At 42.3% G+C, this 19829-nt stretch overlaps 1 protein-coding gene across 1 annotated transcript in view; it reads right to left on the bottom strand.

Moving 5' to 3' along the window:
* The window catches only part of LOC308077378 (uncharacterized protein), an 833561-nt gene that overhangs the window by 618236 nt on the left and 195496 nt on the right, over positions 1-19829 (bottom strand). The window lies entirely within an intron of this gene.

The following is a 19829-nucleotide window of genomic DNA, read 5'->3' as shown; positions in this document are numbered from 1 at the left end:
ACGCTGTTAAAGAAACTTTCAGAGATCTGCTTTGAACAATGATTTAACTTAGAAGTGCCTAAGTAACATTTCACACGACGGCAAGGACAATCGTGAACATGATCGTTAGTATAACCTAACATACAGTTGTCAAACAAGACGTTTGGTGATACCTTACCGTGTAATAATGTCAATCTTCTCTTCTCACATCAATAAAGTCCATAGCCCATAGTGCAGAAATGTTTGTTGCTGGGAAAACTTGACTATTCTCCCGCGGTTCACAATACGTGCGGTGTGATGGACAGGTCGAACATCCAATGGTGATCTGTTTGGGAGCGTATCTCTACACCCCTTTGACGCGGTTGGATACGCGGTGTGACGGACAGGTCCCACTTCCAATGGTGATTATTGTTTCAGCGTATCTCCACACCCCTTAGATACGCGGCGTGATGGACATGTCGAGCATCCAATGGTGATGCGTGTTAAATAGATTATTAAAAAAAACACCTTTTCATTGGTCATTTACACGTCAGCTTAGACCAGTAGAGAGAGGGGAGAGGCTATATTCCATCTATAGTAAAAAGTGAAAATCATAAAAAATGGACTTAAGTGTTTTTCATCGGACAGCGACGATATGTATCTTTTGCAACTACATCTGTATTCTCCAACCCACATCCTGTTCTACCTCATCCTTACAAGTATCCTCCTTATTAACATCACTCCTCATCTGTAGCTTGAACATATCATCAGTAACCATCTTCACCAGAGCAGTTACAGTACATCAGTGATGTACTTCTCACTCTCTGTGCCCTAAATTGATATTGCACCATGTCACATAGCTCTGACGGTGGGGTCACCCTTAGCAATGACAGGAACAAGAATATCCTAGATCTCCTATCCAAATTTTGTGACATCAAACGACTTGTCAGGTGGGGCTTGGTGGTCTGCCACTTTCCACAACATCACTTGTAAATAAATGAGCCCACATGTGGTGCAACAGGTTGGTCGGTGTTGGAGGAAGGGCCATTGACTTGTGGCACCCACCTCACCCAGCACATCAGGGTAGCCTGGGAAGTTCCCTGCCAGCAAAGTGTAGTGTGCTCTGATCTTGCCTTTGTCATACATATAAGACTGTCCCATCCCAATGCTCCATCTATACTTTACACTGTAGGTCCACCTGATACACCCCAATACACAGCATACAACAGGACAAGAACATCAGTGTAGTCACTGAGCATGTGTATCACACCCTTTCCAGAGATGGCTGCATCAGGGATATAGGAACTCATGGTGATGTCTGCCTCATCATGACTAAATGCAGTATCTATCGTCAGCACTGAAGGTGTACACGAGTGCTCAACGGCTTCTGCTTAATGTTCTTACTCTTCATGATGACATATCATGTGGGTAAAGGACATTACTATTCACAACAGCATGGGGGCAAATTAGCCAAGGATGGGATTGAAGAGATGATCTTTCTGTGTGTGAGGAATCCTACACCCCAATATTTTATGACCAAGACACACCAGTGCTTCAACTCTCCCTCTGTTTCTGCACATTTTGGGGAAGGCTTCAGTCCACTCCACTCACATGCATCATGACAGCAGCTTTCCTGATCGTTATGGCAGTCTGCTCCCCAGACTGGTCAGCAGAGACAGTGATCCAGAATCCATCATGGTGCCGACAGACAAGGTCTAGCTTAGCCTCTATGCTATGGCATGGAGCACATGCATCTTCAGCAGGCACTGGGTTAGATATCAAGCACACTGCACATGGCCAGCATGGAAGAAGTGCTTCAGTCATGTGCTTCATGAGAGAAAAGGTGAAGTTAATGTCAATGTGTCTCCCTGCGCATTCAAACTGGTGGATGTGAAGTGTAGGAAGAAGTTGTCTACCCACTGTCAGCCAGTAGGATGGAGATGTGCAGTGTCCAGGTAGGCTACTGCTGTATCTGTTCAAATGTCTTTGGCCAAGTTGATAGAAACCACTTCAGAGTGCTGCTGATACACTCAGGACTGACCACTGAACTTGCCTGTCATGTTCTGCAACCACATGCATTTCCACTTCCAGTGCTGAACCTTGCATCAGTTTTGCAATGCAGCTGAAGAATGACTGTATAACATGCATCCCACCGGGATGCACAATTACATTATAGAGCTTATATACCTGCAAGGTGTCAAAAAACGGCTCCATGTCAATTGTGATGTGAATAGGGCCTGCTGTACATGTCAACCAGTGACCATATCTGCTGCCTGCTTGGACACCTGGTTGGACGATAAGGTGCGAGAGAGACCTTGACCTGACCTTTAGCACATAGGCCAAAGACTGACCAGCAAGTCAAAATATAACATTAGAAATAGATTCTACACCTATGAATGCCCCCCCCCCCCCCCCCCCCCCCCAGGTCCCCATATGAATCACGTTCACGAAGTTCACAGATTCCCTCACACAACTGCAATATTTTGTTGTTTTTAACATAATTTAGTACAATGGAACATCACCATGGGATGGACACCATCTTTGATTTGGCAATAAAAAATTAACTGATGGTAATTGCACTGATTCAGCCATATTTCTTGAACCCTAAGACCTAGTTTTAGACACCAAAACCACCTTTCTAGGTTGAACAGTATCATAAAGCCATTTAAGCTCCTGGCAGTCATATTGGACGCCATCTTGAAAATGATGGCTTTACGAGAAATATAATTTCCTAGATTTTTTTGTATGTTCTTAAGCATGCCTAGACGTACCAGAACCAATTGAAAAACCTTTTGTATATTTTTTTGGGGGGGGGTTAATAGTATGTTTTCATATATTGACCCATGTAATTTTCGCCTAGTGTTATAACATAAAATGCATGATAGCACCCATAAAGCTACCATTGGTGCAAGGCTATCACATATTTTCTAACTCTAGACATGCATACCTTGACAAAAATCACTATGAGCATTATTCCCCTCAGATGGTAATGACCAACCCCCCTGGCTCACGGACTATTACTTTTACTTGTATAAAATCTAGATTGGAGTCAGATTGGTTTTATGCAACAAGAAACTGATTCAAATCTGTTTCCATGTGTTCAAAAAAAAAATATATATATCCAATCTGGATAGGCCACACATCTAATTTGGGCTGGATTTGAGTTGCCAGTGTGAACAGGGCCACATGAGACACACACAGAGATCATTGCTATGCTGAAGCATCCACTGCCTTGACTTCTCACCTGCCTTGCTGTGTGCCTTCTCTCTCTCTCTCTCTCTCTCTCTCTCTCTCTCTCTCTCTCTCTCTCTCTCTCTCTCTCTCTCTCTCTCTCTCTCTCTCTCTCTCTCTCTCTCTCTCTCTCTCTCTATCTCTCTCTCTCTCTCTCTCTCTCTCTCTCTCTCTCTCACACTGCCTTGCTGTGTGCCTTCTCTCTGTCTCTCTCACGCACGCACGCACGCACGCACGCACGCACGCACACCGCACACACACACACACGCACACACACGCACACACACACACACACACACACAGCATGAGGTGAAGGTTACTGCTCTATGGTGCTGCAGGTGAGTGGATGCTACTGGGAAACGGATTCCCTTCTTCTCAGGGGTTGTGGAGACTCCACATGTTCCTCTCCTTCTTCTCAGGGGTTGTGGAGACTCCACATGTTCCTCTCCTTCTTCTCAGGGGTTGTGGCGACTCCACACGTTCCTCTCGTGTCAGACGGGGATTCTCCCGGTGTGTCTTTCTTTGTCCTCGTCTGACCGGGGTGGAGAGAGACATGATCGGCCTGCTGGTTTATCTCTCTCGGTGAGACACATGCACACATACAGAGAGATAATTGCTATGCAGAAGCATCAGCCTCTGCCATGACTTCTCACCTGTCTATCTTGCTGTGTGCCCCTCTCTCTCTCTCACACACACACACACACACACACACACACACACACACACACACACACACACACACACACACACACACACACACGGCTGGACTGGGACATAAATTCGGCCCTGACATTTTGGCCCAGACCGACCCACCACAACCGGCGCGCAGATATTCTACCTCGCTTTTACTGAAAAGCATCCCTCCATGTTCTGGAGCCTTGAGTAAAATAAATGATACTACACAGCCCATACACAACTACACAACTTATAAATACAAGTAAGACGCGCGAACGCTGGAAGCGAACGCAGCGGACTTGTAATCCGTGTTATTTCACCGTGATGGGGAGAGAACATTGACATTGTGTGTGTGTGTGTGTGTGTGTGTGTGTGTGTGTGTGTGTGTGTGTGTGTGTGTGTGTGTTTTGCAGGCTGTTGTGCATTTTAATCAGAGCATTGTCTACATTCCTGCACTCTGGCGCACTCTGGCGGCTGCACACAGGCAGTGCACGCACACAGAGACACAGAGACACACACACACACACACACAACCCGAGCACGGTTTCATAGTAAGCTGCACTTGGGCGGAGGCGCGGCTTTGCCGCGCCTCCTTCCGCGTTCGCAATGATAGTTGGCCTACAGTTCTCATTATCATACACAACCTATAAATATGATAGTTAGCCTATAGTACTCACTATCATACACAACTACACAACCTATAGACAAATCCACGGAGCGCTGCCCTGCGCGCAGCCATTGCTGCGGTGTCAACGCTCCGCGGACGCAACACCGCAGCAATGGCCGCCTACAGGCAGCTACAGGCAGCTACAGGCAGCGCGTCTGTGGATTCGTCTATATATAGTTGGCCTACAGTACTCACTATCATACACAACTACACAACCTATATATACGATAGTTGGCCTACAGTACTCACTATCATACACAACTACACAACCTATAGCCTATATACGATAGTTGGCCTACAGTACTCACAACACTCACGCACGCACACACACACACACACACACACACACACACACACACACACACACACACACACACACACACACACACACACACACACACACACACACACACACACACACACACACAGTGATAGTAAAGGTGTGTGAAAGAGACAGCGAGAGAGAGAGAGTTATTTAACTTTTTTATCTTAGGCCACAGATGATAAATGTTTCCTCTCTGCCTTGGAACTGGCCTCATTCAAATAAATGATTGCAACAAACAACAGTCCTGTAACCCCTTCAACTCAGACTTCTGTTCAAACCGAATTGAATCTATTCATCTTTAGCCGAAAGAGTTTCTGCAGTGGAACCTCAAGATAGCAAGAAAATAAATAAATTGCGCGTTACTTAGCATTCATCATCGTATCTCTCTATTCTTACCCGTTCCTATCCTGTGTTTCACTCTCAGGCTTTGCTGCTGTTGCTGCCACAACACCTGCATTCCCCCACGGGATCAATAAAGGTCAGATCTTGCTATATTTCAGACTAATAAACACTGCTAGCTAGCTAGTGATTTAACTTGCAGCCAGGCATGCCCATTAACTTCAGTGAGGAAAGTTAACTATGTCAATAAAACTTTTCTAGGCCATTCAAAAGCATAGACACAGCAACTTTAGTTTTTTACTTGTATGGCGAAGTGCTTTGTTAAGGAAAATAACTTTAGAAATGTCATTGTAAATGTCAAAGATCTGCTTTAATGTACACCTTATTTTAGACCATAAAGAATGTTCTAGCAACATCTCATTCCCACTGCAAACTTCTGATGAGAGTGGGAACCTAAATGTCTGAAACGACAATTAAACTTTCACATCAACACCTATATTGTGAAGGCAAGCATGACACAGGAGAAAAATACACAGACACATGCACTGTCAACAAATATTTAATGACCAAGGTTATATAACTCGTTGTCTTGGTAAGTGAGAAGAAATAAGTCTTTTTAACGAGAACAAACAAATAGTTCACACTTAACTTTTATACTATGATATATAGGGACATGATGGCAGAAAATAGCCAATCCACAAGCTCACCATATGTAGCATCATAACACATCGTGAGCTTGTAATTAACATTTTTGAAATAAATCGGAATGCCCATAAGGATGCCAGTTAGAAAGTTGGCAAGTCCTATTTTATACTAGCCAATCTACAAGAATTCACATTGTGAGCTTGTTATCTGCTATTTTGAGCTATTTTTGAAGCATACCGGTATTCAACATTCTCGCCTATACTACTGACATGCCCAAAATAGGGATGCCAGGATGAAAGTGTCCAAGTGTGAAATATTTAGTCAGAGATTTAGGCAGACATGACATATTGAGTACAGTTGCCTTCTTTGCTTCACTTCCTGTCATAGACATGGAGCCAGATGAGGAGAAGAAGACAGTTCAACTTTAATATGTGGAAAACCTCATCTCACTGCTGTTCACTGTGATTGGTCTACTTTCCTTGGGACATCATACTAATAGGGGACATAGTGTACTGTACTGTACATACATACATACATACATACATACATACATACATACATACATACATACAGTACATACAGTACATACATACATACATACATACATACATACATACATACATACATACATACATACATACAGTACATACATACATACATACATATACATACATACATAAAGACCATTGGTTCTCAAAGTGGACCCCAGGGGTCCTTGGGGGTGGGGGTTCCAGGGGATCCCCAGCTAAAGCAGTTAATACAGCATCACAATCATTTTAACCACTTTATCAATGCTGTCTCACTCCCAAAAGTCATATTGTGACTTCTTGGGACAAATGTGACCAAAAGTCAAACAGTGATTTGATGGGGGGAGCAAATAACTGCCGATCGTCTTGGGTCTGAGAACTGCACTTCCACATTCCTGGAGTGCGGAAGTGGCCGACAAGTCGCCGTTTGACTGGAAGGGTACCGCCTTCAAGTCACCGTTTGACTGGAAGGGTACCCTCTTCAAGTCACAGTTTGACTGGAAGGGTACCCTCTTAAAGTCACAGTTTGACTGGAAGGGTACCCCACTTCAAGTCACAGTTTGACTGGAAGGGTACCCCCTTCAAGTCACAGTTTGGCTGGGAGGGTACCCCCTTCAAGTTACAGTTTGACATTTGGTCAATAAGTTACAATATGACTTTTAGGTGTGAGACAGCTTTTTCTTTATCCATGCATATGTTGGATATTAAAAAATAGCAGATCTAAAAAAAAAAATTGCACAAATCTCTTCTGGTGGTCCCTGGCACAAAAGGTTTTGAGATGGGGGTCTGTGGCTAAATACATAATACATTTGGGGGTCCTTCACTTGAAAAAGTTGTACATAAATACAAAGGCTACCAATGCTGTTCTAGACAGCTAGCCCTTTCGGTGCTAGACTGTAAAAAATGGTAATTTATTTTGTGTGAGTACATCTTTCCTTATTGATTCCTCTGCCCTGCAATCTGGGTGTATCTGATTACATGTAAAATGGGGATTCTGTGAAAGTTGTAAACACTTGAATTACAGATGTAACTTTAGGAAACAGCTTTGGGTCTTTGAAAGGTTGGATTCACCTTCATGTATGGGCGTCCACGTTCATCGTAGAGTTGAAGCCACATTCGAGCATACATTTTCATAATTAAGATTAATTGGAGGTATTGAAGTATGAAGCAGCAAATGACAACATCTTTAGAATAATGACAACCAGTAGGTAGGTGAGAGAGAGAGAGAGAGAGAGAGAGAGAGAGAGAGAGAGAGAGAGAGAGAGAGAGAGAGAGAGAGAGAGAAAGAGAGAGAGAGAGAGAGAGAGAGAGAAGGCCATTGAAAACTCAATCAACTGAGGAAATGAGAGTGAGACTGGCTGGAAATAACATTTTATAATATCAAAAGAGACTCTCCTCCACACACAACAGAAGAGCGGTGTGTGTGTGTGTGTGTGTGTGTGTGTGTGTGTGTGTGTGTGTGTGTGTGTGTGTGTGTGTGGGTGTGTGTGTGTGTGTGTGTGTCTCTGTCCTTGAAGTGATTACTGAAAAGGGAAAACCAAAGCCTTCAACACTCCAATCAAGGTGAAAGCAGAGGAAGGAATATAAAATGGGTGAGAGAAAAAATAACAGAAAAGGGGAGGAAGAGAAGACAAAGGAGAGATGAAGAAAGAGAGGAGTGTGTATGCAGGGTCCTTCATACTCACCCTGACCTTGTTAAACAAGCAAAAACAACAAAGTTGTCTATGTGTATAAGATAAGATAAGGTAATATGTATAAGAAGGCCTTCGTTCACTCAGCAATTCCAGGTACAGAGAGACAAGAACTGCAATGTAATAAGATAAAAGTAGGAGGATGTGTGTGTGTGTGTGTGTGTGTGTGTGTGTGTGTGTGTGTGTGTGTGTGTGTGTGTGTGTGTGTGTGTGTGTGTGTGTGTGCGTGCGTGTGCGTGCGAACACAGCTGCAAGATTTGTGAACTGTTGAATAAATGAAGGTTAGCTTAGTGAAGGTTAGTTATGGAATACACTGTAACCACCCTAAGGACTGAGTTTCCTGCACTATCTGTACCGAGTAGACCTCTGACATAGACCTACTGCACATTTAAACACTATCTGTACCGAGTGGACCTCTGACATAGACCTACTGCACATATAAACACTATCTGTACCGAGTGGACCTCTGACATAGACCTACTGCACATATAAACACTATCTGTACCGAGTGGACCTCTGACATAGACCTACTGCACATACAAACACTATCTGTACCGAGTGGACCTCTGACATAGACCTACTGCACATATAAACACTATCTGTACCGAGTGGACCTCTGACATAGACCTACTGCACATATAAACACTATCTGTACCAAGTGGACCTCTTACGTAAACCAACTGCACATATAAATGGAGCTGCTACCTTTAAACACATTTAAAATCTTACACTTTTTTGTATACTTTTGGGGGGAAATGCTGCTAATTGTCCCAAAAGCTTTATACCCTGTATCGTTTTTATAATGTTTTGACACAGGCTTTGCCAATGTAAATTTTCTCGCATAAACTGACCTTTAAGTGGTTAAGTTCAATCACAGAAAACAACAGTAGCCAATATTTCATTCATTTACTTCCATGGTCTTTTCTAATCGTTGAGCTACTCACTCTGGTCTGGTCCTAAGTGGCAAACTCCACGCAGTTGCACCTTCAAGCGTGTTAAAAACAAATGTGTGCTTGCCGATACTATTTGACCCAGGACTGCTCAGCGGAACAACTTTGTTCTTTCTCTCTACTTTCTTTCTTTCAGGTCAGTGGCGTTGTGCAAAGAGACAAAGCCTTCAGATGGGGTTACATCAGCACTATTCTTCCTGTTGTGTTGTGATTCGCTGCTCCAGTGACTCATAACAGAACAAGACGAATAGTCCATTTAAAATTCACAGCGAAACGTCCAGTCACACAGGGATGGAAAAAGACAAATATGAAGAGAAAAGGAAAGGGCAAGGAAGTGTAACGAGAGAATAGCACAATTCAGCATTTATCTTGTCTCCGCCACACATATTGAGCACCGCATTTGACAAATGGTTTGAATTACAGATATACAACAGTGTCTTGTCTGCGCTGTATGTCCTTAACCACTTAAGCCATGTAGGCTACTGTACTTTGCTGTATGACAAATATCTTAAAATAAATAGCTTATCTACAAGGTCACAATGTGTCACGACTCGCAATGTAACGTGTTGTTGTCAGCCTGATCTGTTAGTAAAGAAAAAAAGAAAAGAAACATTTAACACCAGGGTTAAAGTGGTGAACATACAAGTAAGAAGCCATTAGCGAGATATGGCATTGATCTCTCCAGCCAGTAAACAGACTTAACAAGTGAGTTAATTGTTGAATGCTCTTCAACATGCTCTTATGGTATGCTCTTAGTTGCTTGTTTTAGAAGAGAATGCACTGACTTCTGGTGATTAGTAGTTTTCTTGCCTACTTGTTGAATGCACTTATTGTAAGTCGCTTTGTATAAAAGCGTCTGCTAAATGACTGTAATATAATGTAATGTTGAATGAAAAACATCAGGTTGAAGAATTTGCTTGGTAATGCATTCAATATATTACAACTCCAGACTAAACAGCACGGGGTTATGGGAATATGTACGTGCATGAAAGCTTCACACTTTGAATAATCAATATGTCAATAGTCCATGTTTCTCAATACTGCAGTGTTCGCAAATGACTTCTAAGTGTCTGGATCAATGAGATATATTGAGGATAGTTTTCAGTCTTTAGGCAGCATCTGCAAAAATCTTCCACTCACAACTAAACAATAATGCACAGGTAGGGCTGTCGATCACGATCATGACATTTTAGTTGACGATTAATTAATTTGTCACACAAGCCCAATTCATGATTTAATTGAGTTTTTGGCATTAAACATTGGAACATATCAATAAAAACAGAAATTGCGCAAGGCAGATATGACAAATATCCTAAACATACAAATAAATGACTGACAATGAACCGTACCAATAATAAGTAAATAATGTACGGTACCATGGCCAAAATAGCCCATAACAATAATTGTGTATTACAGTATTTAAACTTAAAAAATCAAGTTTAAATAACCGATCTACGAGCTCACAACACGTCGCGATGCGTTGTGAATTTGTACTGTCGATCTGCTATTTCCGCTATTTTTGAAAATGTTTTGATTGTGTATGAAAATTTTTCAACAGATTAATTTATACAGAAGAATGGAAACAATTATGACGATTATGCAAAAATAATTGTGATTATCTCAAATAATTCAGGCGATTTTGTAATAATCTTGACAGGCCTATGCACAGGCAAAGATGTACCACGCACTGCACAATAAATGGGACATTTCTACCACTAACTAGCCAAAGTGGAATGCACAGGCAATTATCTACCACTAGCAAAACATCTCGCACTCACTGAACAATAGAAAGAACGTGCAGAAATCTACCACTTAACTCAAAAGTATGCCCAGGGCAAAAATATAGAACTTATTGGCAAAACCACACACTGCTCAATGTTTCATATGGGCAAAGATCTACCACTCACGACTTAAAATGAAATCATGAGCCAATGTATCACACAGTGCGCAACAGACATGAGTAAACATATACCGCTGCAAACTAAACAATAGAATGCACAGACAAAAGTGTACCAATCACTGCTCAGTGAACATGTCTGTGTGTGCGAATGGTAATTTCATGGCTGATGCGCTCGTGCATGCGTGTGTGTGCGTGCGTGTGTGTTCCAATGTTCATATACACGCACGCACCCACACAGTAGGGTTGCTGTAGCGTAAGGATTTCTCCACCAATTAATAAATCCATGTCAACGCCAGGCCAGGTGCATAGCCTACTTGAATTCATTGTGCACCGTTCATTGATGTGGTGCCTGCTCTTCTGCGTTAAATAACTGCATTGACATTGTCAAGCAACAGGTGTTCAATTCTACTCGCCTGGCAGTGATCCAGACGGTCCAGACACAGACAGAAAATAATAAGATTATTTGAGAGCGCATCGTCTACTACAGCTGTGGTGCTCACAGCAAGGACCCCAAATTAATATGTATTTGGCCCAGGACCCCCATCTGAAAATATTTTGTGCCAGAGAGTGGGACCCCATACAAGATTTGTGTCGTTCCAATCCTCCTAGCCGTCGCACACAGGCCGCACACCAGTGTTGCATTGGTCATTGCACGCGGTAACACGCCGTGCCACCAGTCTTTTGAGCAGGAGAATGCGCGCGCACATGCATCGATTAAAAACAACCCTTAAGTTCACACCTCAACAAAGTTTACAAAGGCTGCTGACTGCCGGGTGTCACACCAGGTGAATTAACATAGGAATAAGCCTAGATGCATATCAATTGTCCATTGTGTGACCTGTAGTGTAGGTGTTAAGCGACGTGCGCGTAACGTCTTTAAAATAGAGATAGATTCACCAATACATCACTGCCGCACACACACGCATGCTTGTAGGCAAGCGCATGCAAGCACGTGCGTGCTTACACATACACACAAACAAACACACACACACACACACACACACACATGCACGTGCACACATGCAGAGGCAGGGGGGTTAACGGGAAAGCCCAGACACTTCAGTGACCTGGTGAGCCCGACATCCATCTCTGTCTGAAAAAGAATCCGACACACACACGCACACGCATGCACGCACACACACACACACACACACACACACACACACACACACGTACTTGGATTAAGTCTAAAATAGACATTGATATCCTTGTCAATCATCCACTGTGCTCCGAGTTTACAATGATTGTATTAAAACAGCGTCCGCTGTTTGAAACTCCTGCATCTCAGTAGCACGGGCCAACTGAATTACTGCAATCATACATACTATGTTGTTTAGACATGCTAGGTTTGAGGTTTATCTGGTATCCTATACTTTCTTTGCAACATTAATTGTTTTCCTTGTACACTATTTACAAGATTATTTACCCTGTCATTTGTTGATTGTAGGGTCCATGTCATTTACTCTGATCCTGCACTTGTAAGTCGCTCTGGTTAAAAGTGCAAAAAAAAGTTAAGAAAGAAAGAAGATCATGCAGGAACTCGTATATGAATTTCCCTTCCGTCCTTCCATCCCTCCATTGCTCCCTGCTGCTCCTCTCCTCCCAAAGGTAATGAGAGGACCCAGTCAGAGCACCTGAGAGCAGAGTATAGGCTGGTTTTCACAGAGCCAAAGTTCAGGAAGAATGGTGCAAAGTTTGAAATTCACCTCATGTGAAAACGGAAAAAATCTTGAGTGGTGGAAGTTTTGGCGTTCTAAATTTTACGGCAAGCTACCTAGTAATTTTCCCGAAAAGTACTGGGAGAGTACAATTTTCCCTGTAGTGAAAACGCTAGAAGTACTGGAAGTCTGTCTGGAATAGCAAATCCTTGCTGTGCATTTGCCAGCTTGATGTCGCAGGAACGTATGTCCCCCAGCTAGGTCTCACAAGATCCAGCACTCGATGCTTAACTTTTGCTGTCAAGTCTGGATATTAAAACTTGTGTCAGTTGTGTTTATATCACCATGCAGTCAATCAATGAGATTTGAAATGTGAGTTCGCTCGCGGCTCGCTGCCCGACGCACGTTGCGAGTCCCAGTTACAGGGGAGGGCGGCCCGGGCGCGTTTATCCTGCAGCGGCATGATGTATTATTTAGTCCGAATATTAATATTAATATTATTGCGCGCCCCGTTTGCGCGCCCCGTTTGTGCGCTTCTTTTTATTTCGGGTTTAATTAGGTTATTTCGGTCCAAAAAAATGTACTCCTTGAAGTGGAATAGTATACATATCAATTTGATCATACAAAAATATTTTAAAAAAAATATATTAATATTTTATTTCTATTTTTTTTTCCAAAAAAAATCGGAGGCCCCCCAGTTGGGGGCCCGTGGGCTATAGCCCACCCTAGCCCAACGGTAAGTCCGGCCCTGGCCAAGCGTCCTAATCTCTTCTGCCTCCCGACTCCAAAGCTGTGGAATGACCTCAGTCAGGACTGCAGACTCATCCCCCATTTAACACAGCGGTCTAAAAACTCACCTCTTCTTCAAACTCTACAGCCCCGTTTTCACAGAGCCGGGAAGTGCAGGAAGTATAGTGGACATTTTTTAATTCACCTCATGTGAAAACGGCCACTGCAAATTTTACGGCAAGCTATACCTAGTAATTTTTCCGAAAAGTACGGGGGGAATATGTCCCTTATATGAAAACGCTCGAAATCAAAGTACTGGGAGTCTGGGATAGCTGTAGCCAAAAACTGTTCAGTGAAAAAATGCTTCAGAGCAATGTTGACAATGCTCTGAGAAAGGTGAAACTTTCATGTGTTGCATGAAGGAGATGGCTTGTTCTAAGATGTAAGTTAATGCTCCGTTTAAAGGGAGCGGGGCTGAGAGAGAGAAAAGAGAAAGGCAGGCACACTGAATGAAATGAAAGGATTGCGTCACGACGAGTGTTGCCCACAGCTTTTGTGTTGCCATGTCTGCTTATTATAAGCAACATTGTTTTTCTCTAAAGTTGCTTGTAAATATTGGTAGTTGCGGGTTGCTTTTTATTTGTTGTGAGCTTGTAGATCAGCTTGCATATAAGTTTAAAGGGCTCATGTGGCCTATAATAGTCACTTTTTGGGGCTTGTTTTCATATACCTGGTTGCTTATATCTCTTGCAAAATCTGGCAACACTGGTCGCGACACAGCTGTCTTGTATGATGAATTAACGAGCATGTTGACCTTTACAAGATATGTCTTCTTGGAGAGAATTTAGGCTAGAAACAGACTGGCAACTCCACCTGTTAACCAGCGCGTCCCCTTGATAATGATTGAAAGAGTGAAAAGAATAATGAGAAATCTGTTCGCTTATCCTCTGTTCTTTTGATGGATTAAAGTTACAATCTTGCGTGCTACAGTCACCTATCGCGCGAGTTTAAAGTCCTGGCACTGTAGTGAAAACCTGGCTTACCTCACCCCCTAAAACTCATCTTTCCTTGTATCTCTTCTTGCTGCTTACTTTTGATAGACGCTGCAGTACAGTAGTTATTCTATTATGCAGATGCATGGTGGTTACTTGTTCAAATATGTTAATTAGATAGACATACTGTTTGCTTTAGCACAAATGCTACGTATTTTCATTCGCATAATACGTTGTTTAAATGCCAATTTGATGTTTACCTATCCCACTTTCTTTGCAGCGCTAAATTGTTTTCTTTGCACACTATTTACATGACCATTTAGTCTACCCGGTCGTTTGTTGATTAGGCGCAGTGGTTCTCAAAGTGGGGTCCGGGGACCCCCAGGGATCCTTGAGAGGGTTCCAGGGAGCCCCCAGCTAAATGCTTAGTAACTCTGAGAGTTATGGGGGTCAGTGGACTATATGAATAGCAAACTGGGGATCCTTGAAATGAAAAAGGTTTGAGAATCACTGGATTAGTCGTGTCATTTACTGTGATCTCGCACTTGTGTAAGTTGCTCTGGTTAAGAGCGTCTGCTAAATCAACCCCCCCCCCCAAAAAAAGTTCAGAAGATCAAGCAGGAACTCGAAAATTAAATTCCCTTTGAACTTTCCTTCCATCTTTCCTTCCTTCCTTCCATCCCTCCATGCAGCATGGCTCCCCGCTGTTCCCTCTCCTCCCATTGGAGTCGATGAGAGGACCCAGGGGCTTCAGATCAGAGCACCTGAGAGCAGAGTGTGTGTCTGTGTTTGTCAGGAGGCTAGAGACGCAGCTGGAGTGCACCACGCACGTACATGCGCACCACGCACGCGAGCGCCCGCTAGGGTGTTGGAAAAAGTCGGTTCATGTAAGGAAATGTTTTACTCAATGGTGTTTGTGAAATGAAATGTAAGCTTACTATAATCACAATAAACATTATCATGTCTTCAGTAATATTCAAGGCCTTTTTTTAAACTATAGTCACTTTCAGTTCAGCACAGCTGAGGTGTATGTGTCACTGTCCAGCTGACGCTCGTTGACACCCGTTAATGTTACTTGCATCAAGGCAATTATGTTGTGTTTCTGCATCAAACAGAATTACACCTAATTTAAGATTACATCAAAGCCAATAATTTGTACACCTTCTGGTATTATATTAAGTTTTAGTTTAAGCTGTTGGAAATAACTAGGCTACACTTGCTTGTTAAAGTCCAGATGATTTAGATAAATCTGATTGGGAATATTTTTTTTGTGAATGAATGAAAAAATATATGTATTGTGACCCCAAGAATCGTAATCGAATCGAATGGAATCGAATGGAATGGAATGGAATCAAATCGAATCGAGAGATAGCAGAAGATTCACAGCACTAACACATGCACGCATGCAACCTAACACAGAGTTAAAATACTATACAAGAGTAAGACCAGGCCACTGTTAATTTTAACCATCTTAACCAGCTGTTGCCACTATAGCAATGCAAGCTCTCAGCAATCCAAATCAGAATAAGATTTTTTTTTAATTCACAGGTACATTTCCACATAATGAGGGATTTGTCTCGGTGAGGTGCATTCAACTGCTCCAACAGTATTATATAAATATTTCAATTATTTACAATTAAATACACATCAGTATGCACCAACACACGATGGCTTACATGGATAGTTTCCACCTCTCCCCAGTTTCAATCTCTGCCAGGCTTTACCAGTGATAATTTTTTTTGGTCTTAATCAAATTCATGCTCCAGTATCACTAGCAGTACTTAATAGTAAGATTTTTGTATTTATTTATTTTAATATGTGTGTGTGCGTGTGTGCGTGCGTGCGTGCGTGCGTGCGTGCGCGCGTGTGCGTATGTGTGCGTATGTGTGTGTGGATGGGGGACTCTCACTCCTTGCGAGTGACGTTGTCGAACCGTGCGTCTCTGTAACACAAGCATCAACTCATTGGAAATGTGCTAATTGAGACTCGTCCAAAGCTGATCCAGAAACAGTCCTAATTAACAGCTACAGTCTAACCCCTGCACTTACGAAATTAACTAGACTCAACGCTAAAACGCAAGAGTTCTGGTCAGATAGTAAAATGGACTAAACGGCGTAAACTAATGACTCTGGTAAACATTAGGGCCTGCCATAAGTTATTTTGGCAGGGATTTTTCAAGATGCCGTTTCGTTCATTCCAACACACTGCTCTTTACTGTTCTGAATGACAGAACAGCCTGAAGGAAGCTCTTTGATGAAATAAGCATGCAGCTTAAGTTGCAGTGTTGCTGGGAAGGTTGGATTTGGATTTCGAGTGGAGCTGTTATGACAGAAGAAAGGGAATATTTAACCATTGATCACAGTGATCACAGTTTGTTTATAGGGCCTGATGCTACTTATGAACCTCCTACTTAAAGGAGTGGACAGCGACTACCAATGTATGGGCTGAACTTACAGTATTTATACGATTTATTTATACTGCTTCAACCGGAATAACCTTGAGGGAGCAATTATGAGGCTGGCAACAGTGCCGCCTTGCTGTAAGATGATTCTCGTCTACTATGACATTCACCGGAGGCACATACATACATAATAAATGGTTGTGGAACAGCATACAGTATACACAGTATAAGGTATATGGCTCTGCACTGTAATATCTTAAGACTTTATAGAATATTGAGAGAGAATACTTCCATATGGGACCCCGGTAGCAGAATCGATGCAAGACACGATCCCTTTTTTCAAGCTACTTGGCAGGTGATTGGATGGGACCGTCTGTCTATCACCGTCTATCAACCAATCATATTGACGTGTCTACATGACGTATAGTACCTGCGCCAGCAGCAGTTCTTTTGTATACTATTCAACCATGATGAATCGTGAAAGAACTACAACGCAATAAGCGCTTCTCGATGGCGTCACATCCGGTCTCGCCAAGATCCCGCCCCTAGCAGCCGCTGATTGGTTAGCACCAGCCGTGGTGCGGAGTATCTCTACTCTCTGTGCGAGCCCAGATGGAGGTTGTATTGTGAAAAGTCAATGCCGCCCCCATCTGCCGGAGTCAGGTTAACTGACGTCATGCATCCACTGTAAAGTTTCTGTACAACAGGGATGCCCAAAAGGTAGATCGCAATCTAGTAGATCACACAGGCTGTGCAGGTAGACCACATGACATGCCCCTCAAAATACTACATATTTATAAACAAAAATCACAAAACTCCTCCTCTTTTTGTCATCTTCCACTTGAATTAAGGTGACTTGATTGATTTACATCAAGAAGGGCCTGTCAGCTACCTTCACGGCTTCTATAGCAGGCAAACCCGCAATGCAATGCTTTGTTTTCAAGTGTTGAGCCCAAACGTCAGTAGCATTACAAAGTTACATAAAAATGTGCGAGGCAAAGAATCCGAAAACCTACCACCTCCATACAGAGTGGGTGGAAGATTTTTTTTCCAGCCTATTATATTTCCCATTCCAAGTGCGTTTGTCAAGCCCCCTCAGTTACATTTTTATAGTGTTTTCAGCAATGGGATCATACTTTCTTTGGGTAGATCTTGTTGAGCTGGTCATTTTAAAAGTAGTTCTCAAGTCAGAAAAAAGTGTGGGCACCCCTGCTGTACAACATTCCTGTCAGAGAACGTGGACCAGGGCCAGGAACCGGTATTTGTCAGTTACATGGTAGTATAAGCAGCCATTTAAACTTTGGCCAACAAGGGCCCTGAGTAAGTGAGTATAAACGACTTGCTAAGAACTAAAGGATATTAAGAGGTCTGCTAGAGCGATGCTAAAGTCTCCGTTTGTTCCACAGGATGTGAAGTCCTTCTCCAGAGGCTGATTCAGAATGATAAGACAGATCATTTGTGTGCCTTAGAGAAGGAGAGAGAGAGAGAGAGAGAGAGGGGAGGGCAGACACAGATAAATAGGGTGTTAGAGTTCAAGTCAAACACAAACAAGGAGGAACATAATTTGAATTTTGTTAAGCAGACTTTGTAAACACTGAAGGTCAGCCCTCAGCGTGCTAATTAAAGCACAATGCTATAAAACAAAGCCATGATAATGAGGTCATTATACTGAGACTCTGCATGATTGGAGTGGTAATTAGCATTCGACAAGTTCAAAGGAGCACATCGCTTCCACAAACACTCCAAACCTTTTCACCTGATTGAATCATGCAGATTGTTTCTGTATCTGTGACCTGACACCGGGAGTTAGGCTTTGTTCAGACTGCAGGCGTGTCCGATTAGTCAAATATACCCATATACCCATAACTTGCAAATCGAAATAAAATCTCTTTAAAATCTCTTTTAGAGCATATTTTTTCTTTCTTTTTTAATAAATCATAATTGACTAATGTTTACATGTGTTCATGTAAATATAACTTACAGCTTGCACCAAAATGTAAATGTTTGTCTTCATTCCTCATCAAATAGTTATGTATTTGACTGCTGTGTAAATGTACTTGTACGTAGATTGATTAGTCAATGAATCTATCTATCTATCTATCTATCTATCTATCTATCTATCTATCTATCTATCTATCTATCTATCTATCTATCTATCTATCTATCTATCTATCTATATTGGATCTATCTATCTATCCAAATAAAAAAATGTGTCCATCTTAAACCGCTTATCCGGAGTCAGGTCACAGGGCAACAGTTCCAGCAGAGCATTCCAAGGAGGAGATAAAATCCCCCCAACTGATCCTAGGTCTGCCCTATGGCCCCCTCCCTAGGGAGTTGCCCAGGAAGCATCTATAGATGTCTGAACCGCTGGCACCTTTTCATGTGAAGGAGCAGCGGCTCTACTCCGAGTCTCTCCAGGGTGAATCCCTAAGGGAGACGCCAGACACCTGTCTAACTAAATGAAATTTGTCCTCTTTGTATTTGTGATCTTTTTCCTTTTCGGTCATGACCCACACTTCTTGATCATTGGTGAGAGTATAGGAACGAAGATTTTACTTCTACTCCACTACATCTCAAAAAGCAAATATTGTACTTTTACTCTTTAAAAACTTGAGTTACTTTGTTATTTTGTAGAATTTGATTATTATTACAAAACTACTTCAGACCTATATAGGCTATATAATTTTGCACTTTGAAAATAGCAGATCTACAAGCTCACAATGTGTCGCTTTGTGACTCGTTGTGAGCTTGTAGATTTGCTATTTTCAAAAGCTTTGTATACATTGGAAAACTTGTGGAATGGGACCTTCTGCATAATGAGTACTTTTACTTTTGGTACTTTAAGCATATTTTGATGCCAATACTTTTGTACTTTTACTCAAGTAAATTGTGAATACCAAACTTGTACTTGTAACTGTACTATTTCTACAATAGGGTATTGGATACCTTTACTTAAGTAAAACATTTGAGCACAGAACAGAAGCCTTCATTAGTATCATTGGTAACACTTGTGAAGGAAGTAAGGAAGAGGCCCAATTTCCTTCCAATATGGCTGCTGTGCATAGAGTCTATTCAGTGAGAGGATGGAGGTCCCAGACCAATGATGCCATCAGGACCACATCATCTGCAAAAAGCAGT

The sequence above is a fragment of the Gymnoscopelus braueri genome (assembly GCF_963280865.1).
Source record: "Gymnoscopelus braueri genome assembly, chromosome: 21".
Lineage (NCBI taxonomy): Eukaryota > Metazoa > Chordata > Actinopteri > Myctophiformes > Myctophidae > Gymnoscopelus > Gymnoscopelus braueri.
Note: the sequence above shows the minus strand (reverse complement) of the source record. Positions and strands in the feature narration are given on the sequence as shown.